Source organism: Rhododendron vialii, chromosome 8a (genome assembly GCF_030253575.1).
Source record: "Rhododendron vialii isolate Sample 1 chromosome 8a, ASM3025357v1".
Lineage (NCBI taxonomy): Eukaryota > Viridiplantae > Streptophyta > Magnoliopsida > Ericales > Ericaceae > Rhododendron > Rhododendron vialii.
Window position 1 is genome coordinate 14,650,465 of NC_080564.1, and position 7,101 is coordinate 14,657,565.

Consider the following 7,101-nt stretch of genomic DNA (forward strand, 5'->3'; position numbering starts at 1 on the left):
AATTATAGCCGCCTTCAAACAAAAGTCATGGCTATATTCTAGCAGTTAGATAGTCTATATAACTTTTTTTGCTGCATGTTTTATTGTCTGTCTGTCTCATGTTGTAATGCAAATAGGTGAGCAAGGTTGAAGGACATTTTGCAGATTGGGTTTTGTTCCATAACCTATCGATGAAACTCCCTAAACCGCCTTTTCATAGGATCTCAATCTCACAAATCTAGTCCAACTGGCTCAACAAGCCTTGTGTACCTTTAATTGCTAAGCCTAGATAGAAACACGATTTTAACATTTTTGAGCAACAAAGCTAGCTTGAGACACTGAATTGGATATGGCACAAGAAGTTATTAGGAGTAGCTTTTATTGTCATCCTTGTGCTACTTTTAGGTAACCATTTTTGTTGCTGTTTTGTTATTTGAATGAAGTTCTCGTACGTCTTTTGTGTAAAAAAGAAAAAAAGAACATTTTTCCCCCGTGAGTGGACCACCTTGCTTCCTAGTATCTTTTAACTGTTTCTGCAAGCACATCAGTTTCAACTTTTCATTGCAGTTATCTGGTGACTTGCTCCCCTAAAAATTATAATCCAACAACTCAAAATCGACTTTCAGAAACCAGCTAACCGGCACTAGGTACTGGTTCGGCATCAATGGTCCTGAAACTCTGATAGGCACACAAATGTTTGAGCCTGACCTCTATACACTTGTTGATAGGGCCACCCATTTCTCAAGTGCTAGCTAGCTCGTAACAGTTGCTCCCAAATTACTGAATGATATTCACCGTCAGTCAATCGATCGATCTTATACATAAAAAAAGAAAAAGAAAAAGGACAGTCATGCATGTTGGGCTAATATATTGTTCATCGTTACAAAAGCCATTCTCTTGTGCTAGAAAAGAGCCCAATAGCTGGAACAAATTTTGGTAATTAGCGTTATCTTTTCATCACCATCAGCATAGGCTTCTACTAAAAAATTAAAACTACAATATTATTTTGGAGTCGTTAGCCCAAACCAAACAAGGCAACTTACTGGTTAATACTCTAAATGTGGAAATGTTGTTTTTATTTTTTATTTTTATCCCCGATAAATGAAAATGTTCCTCATCCTTATTCCTGGTTTGGCACAACAATAGGAAATACGAACCCAAGTCACTCTAGTCAAAACTGTAACAACCCTAATTTTTCATAATAAAAACTAAACATTTATCTTGCAATTCTTATATTTTAATTTACTATTCTTTTAGTAAATGATATAATTTTTTTTTAAGAAAAGAAAATACTAAAACCCTATTATATATAGGTATATGTGTACATGCAAACCCTAACCTTCGGTCCGTGATCCTAAAAATCTAGGATAAGATTTCATTGGATTTTATTAGATATGATATGATTAGGATAAGATATGATTGGATATCCTAACATATACTTAGATATATTAAGATTTGATTGGATTTTATTAGGTATTATAAAGATTTTGTTAGATATTATATAGATTTTATTGGATATTATAAGATTTTATAAGATTTGATTAGATATTATTAGATATACTTGGATTTTCTTAGATTATATAAGATTTGCTTTAGATTTTATTAGATTTGATTTGATCTTTAGATGTGATCTAGATTCTTCTTGTTATTAGTATAAATAGGCAAGTCTCCTTTCCTTCCCTCCACACACCACACCTCACTTCCTCACTTCTCATTCCAATTGTTAGCTTAGAGAGAGAATAGAAGGGGAGAAAGAGAAAGAGGAAAAAAAAAAAAACTCCTCTCTTTAAATTCTTCGATCAAGCCGAAACGACGTTACTTCGTCCGCATTTTCACCCGACGTACTCCATAGTTGCTCTATCGCCAAGAAGAACGGTAGAAACCTCTTATCTGCTCACCTAAGTATAATGTTAATGTGCTATGTGTTTAACTATTTATTTATTATTTTTATGATATCACATGATTAAATTGTTTAAGTTGAGAAGTTGATTTTATCATTGTAATGCTTAATTAATTGCATGTTTGTTGATAAGTTGTGATGTTATAATTTTTAATGTTGTCAAAAATAGAAATGCATGAAATTAGTGATTTATTATTATCGCATAATTGTAGCAAACTTTGAAAGAATAATGTGAGCGCGAGAAAATAATACATGTCTACGAAACACGAGAAACGAGAAATGAAATGTGGAAAAGATTAATGATTGTGTGAGCATGAGAACCGGGTAGGTCCATGGAAGATGGTCAGCGGAATCATGGCTCAAGTGTGCGTGTGTGAGCATGAGAGCCCGGTAGGTTCTGAAGGAATGGTCGGCGGAATCATGGCTCGGGTGTGCGTGTGTGGCCTAGGAGTCCGGTAGGTTCTGAAAGGATGGTCAGCGGAACTAGTACCATGTATGCGTTATGAAATGGGAAATGGTTAAAGACTGAGAACCGGACAGGTCCTGAAAGAGACGGTCAGCGGAATCAGTGCTTTTGAGTGGCAAAATCTGAACTTAGCTTGGGAGCCCGATAGGTCCTGAAAGATGGTCAGCGGAACCAGTGCTCGAGAAAATAAAATGGAAAGTGGAATCGATACTTGATAAATGATGACACGGTTTACGATACGCTGCGATAACTCTGAAAGATACCGACACTTTTGAGTATTTTTGTGATGCTCAATTTTGTTTTTGATAAATTGTTATATGTTATTTTTGTTAGTGTATGAGACATAGGGGTAAGAGTTAGCTATTGGGCTTAATTGCTTACAGTGTTACTTTTGTGACCCTGACATCTTATGCCAGAGTTTAGAGACGTACAGGGGGAATTTTATAATTTGGAAGAGTTTGGTGCTGAGCAGAATAATGCAGAAGAAGACGGACGTCCAGAGGAGTAAAAGTTACCCTAGTACCCCTCCCTTATCTATTTAAATAAGTGTAACACGAATTTGGGGATAAGTTGGCTTGTAATGACTTTATGTTTCTTTCCATTTAATAAATGTGAAAATTTTATTAAATTAACGTTCTCAAAAATCGAGGCGTTACAAAAACAAACATCGTTTCAAAGGGAAAAAGAAACATAAAAAGCTACCTAGTTAATTGATGGTCGCGTTTCTTGAATTTATTTTGTGGTTGGTTGGGATCAGGGCCGGTTTGACCATACGCCGAGGATGCGACCGCCCCCAATTTTTGTTTATTTTATAGGGCCCCTAAACTTTTTATACCCTTATATGTAGGTATGGTAGGAAAATGTCCAACAAAACTTAGGGCCCAATGTAAATGAAAATCCAAATAAATTGTAAAGAGTGATTTAAAAAGTTTATGGGTAAATTCTATACTAAGGTGCGGTATAGTTGTCCTAACTTGTTTAAAGAATCAACATAGCTAATATTGGAATCAAATGAATAACAAGACACTTTTGACTTGGTTTTACTCCCCTGTCATCATAGATTAAGCCCTTTCTTCACTTAAGAGCATGTTTGAACTAATTCAAAGTCTTTTTTTTTTCAGTTTTTGTTGAATTTGAAGAAATTAAACTGTACGAACTAGTATGATTTTTTGAGGACTTAATATTGTGCCAACCTTGAAACATTTTTGAAATGTGATGATGATCGAGCATTCTAATATTGACATGAGGAATTAGTTTGTTTTTAGAATTAAAAGTGATGAATGATACTCCATCCGTCTCAAAAAGGATGATAATTTTTGAGATTTGTGTCATTTTTCATTGCTTATATATTTTAATTTATAACATTTTTCATGAGTTTGAAAACTTTGAATAATAGAATTAATCAAGAATTATCAAACAAGATCCATATTACATATTTTTTAAGATTCATATTGAAAGATATAAGGAATTAAAATTGACATAAATATCAAAAATGGTCATCCAATTTGAGATGGAGGGAGTATATATATAGTATGTTTTACTCAAAGAAATGAAAAGGCCAAAGTGAACGCGCAATTATTTGAAACTATTTTATGGGTGATTCATATATGATTGGTATCAGAGGATCAAAAAAAATATATGATTGGTATCACTTTGTGGATGACGTGTTCTGAACATTTTTTAAACATATATACTCCAGTATTCTATGGATTAAGCACAACAGGGTACTACTCCATACCAAAAGTATATATATGCGTAGTAGAAATACCGATACGCCAACAAACCCTAGTGCACAAACAAATGAACACAAAGACACACCAATTGAAAACAAACTCTAATTACCATATTACTCCTACTCTCCTCCCCGATAAATACCTGGGTCCGAGTCGTCCAACCGAACTGAATCACGATTCAACAATGTTATCATCACACACAAAACACTTACACGCACATACATATTGCATACCTTCAGTGTGTGGGGGACCCACCCTTATTGTGAGTGTGTGGTCCAATACATATTACAACCGCCTGGTCCCATACATCACATTTGACGTCAACTGAAGTGGTTACCACACGAGATGGGCAAGAGTACACACAAATGACAGCTCATATACAAATGAGCAATAATTGATTTTTCCAATAAGTCAGTCATGACGTCAGTCGAAGTGGTTACTGAGCATGTTGGTCAAGCACTAGCGTGAGTTTTCCTCTTATTCTCCGTAGAGTCCCAAATAAAATTTCTGTTAATCCCATCCATGTGTTTGGAAACCGAAATAGGGAGAAGGTTACACTGCATAATATAAGCGGGAATCGCCGAGTTAACGGCCTTAACAAGAAAATGTTGCCTTTTATATATGATCATATAGGAGAATGTCTCATGATGGTAACTCACGCTATGTGTAAATTACGTTTGTCATTAGAGCATGTACTAATTTATTTAAGTTAGAGCATCCACATCTTCCTCTCTATTCCTCTTTTGCCGTTAGAGTAGCGAGCGAGTTAATGAAAAACGAGCGGCACTAGTCTCGTGGCTTTTATCGCCACTTTACAAATTTTGTAGCTTTCCTACGGTTCCTTGTTATAAGAGGAGAGCAACTATTCTGTTATTGGGTTGAATGGTTGTGCGGAGTGTTTGATAACTTCAAAATGTGAATATATTTTAACTTCGAACATGGTTGTGCGGAGGGTTTGATAACTTCGAAATATGAATGTATTTGTTTGATAACTTTGAAATGTGAATGTATTTGTTTGATAACTTTGAAATGTGAATTTATTTTAACTTCGAACACGAATGGATTTAAAACCGTCCACCAAATTTTAAGAAAAGTCAAACAATTGGATCAAACACTTTCAATTACCAAATTGATGAACAATTTTTTGTAAGGCTAGCTACTCAAAAAAATTAATGAAAGCCCCGAACCATTTGGGAAGATCCACGGGCTCCACACACCCTCCGATACACTATTGGCAATGACTGTTAGAATAGAGCCATTACAAAAATATAGCCGTTAGAATATAGTCGTTAAAAAAATATAGCCTTTACAATATAGACGTTATAGAGTGACAATTAGAAAAAATAAATATATAACATTTTAATATTACATTTGAAGAAGAAGGAATAATATATTAGTAGACTATAAGTTAGAATAGAGAGTCTGAAGTAGACATTGTAAAAGTTGACTTCTTAAAGTAGAAAAATGATTTTTAAGGACTAATTTCATCTGAATTTTAAAGAGTTTGGTGCGGATGTTCTTAGAACTATATTACATTCTAATGTGCCTTTAGGCACGGGCATCAGCTAGTACATTCATACTAATATGCTAACCAGACTACTAATCTTGAATCTTGATACAAAATCATGGGTACGGGTATGGGCAGATTCATCAACCGGATCTTGACATGAGCCTAAGTATATAGGTAGGGACGGAGTCAGGAATTTCATCACACAGGGGTGACCGTGGGTGTGAGAAAAAAATATAAATACATATGCATAATCATGTAAATACATTAAAACTCAAAATAACGTAAATACGTAAATCAATTTAACTAATGGGATCGATCTTGATGTATGTGTCTTGTTTTTTTTTTTATTGTTTATCTTCCCTTTTTTCATTCATCACAACTGGACGAATTCGGTATATGGGCTTTCATGTTACTCTTTGATTTTACCAGTCAAAAAACAAAGAATTAGTAAAAGTCTAGAACAACAATTGGAGAAAGACATACCTACAACTTAAATTTCACCAAAATTACTAAGGATTTTCAAAATCTCTTCTTCTCCGTCTCTATTTTCTCAAAATTGCCTTTGAAGTCTTAACAATTGGGAATGTTTGTGCTGAGAGAGAGAGAGAGAGAGAGAGAGAGAGAGGGGATTTGGTGTGCCATTGAGATTTTAGTGCAAAAAGAAATAAAACTGTAAAACACTGAACCCATCTAAAGAAATGTGGAAGTTTATTACTGGAATATTCATAATAGGGCAAATTTTCGTAGTCGTCCCTCTAGTTTTAATTGTTTCAATTTCGTCCCTATAGTTTGTTTTACGTTCCAAATTGGTAAAATCGTTAACACCGTTAATGAAACTAACGGAAAAATATGATTAAAAAATTAAGTGCTCCAATTTTCAATCCGGTTGAACCGGTGCGAAGATCTTATTTATTTGATCATTTTATCCTAGATGGTCGTAATGAATTTTTGGCTCTAAGATCTTTCAACGAGCACCCGAAGACTCCTTATTTAGTTCCAGGACTCTCTTAGGGTGCTCATTGAAAGGCCTTAGAGCCAAAAATCTATTATAACAATTTAAGATAAAATGATCAAAAAAATAAGATCTTCGCACTTGTTCAACCGGATTGAAAATTAGAGCACTTAATTTTTTAATAATATTTTTTCTGTTAGTTTCATTAACGGTGTTAATGATTTTACCAATTTAGAACGTAAAATAAACTACAGGGACGAAATTGAAACAATTGAAACTACAGGGACGAAATTGAGACAACCGTAAAATTAGAGGGACGACTACTAAAATTTTTCCTTCACAATATTAACCCTATAGTTCTATTTTTTTTTGTTATATTTTAGCCCTTAGTCTTTAGTAATTAATGTTGGTATCCTCGTATTTTATATGTTACCATTATATTTTTTTTTTCAAAATTCTACATAGAGGCGAGCCTATATACTTTCATAGGAATTTTTTTTTTTACATATAATAGTAGTGTTTCTTTTTCTTCTTGCAGGGGTGACCGCTCCTACTAGCTCT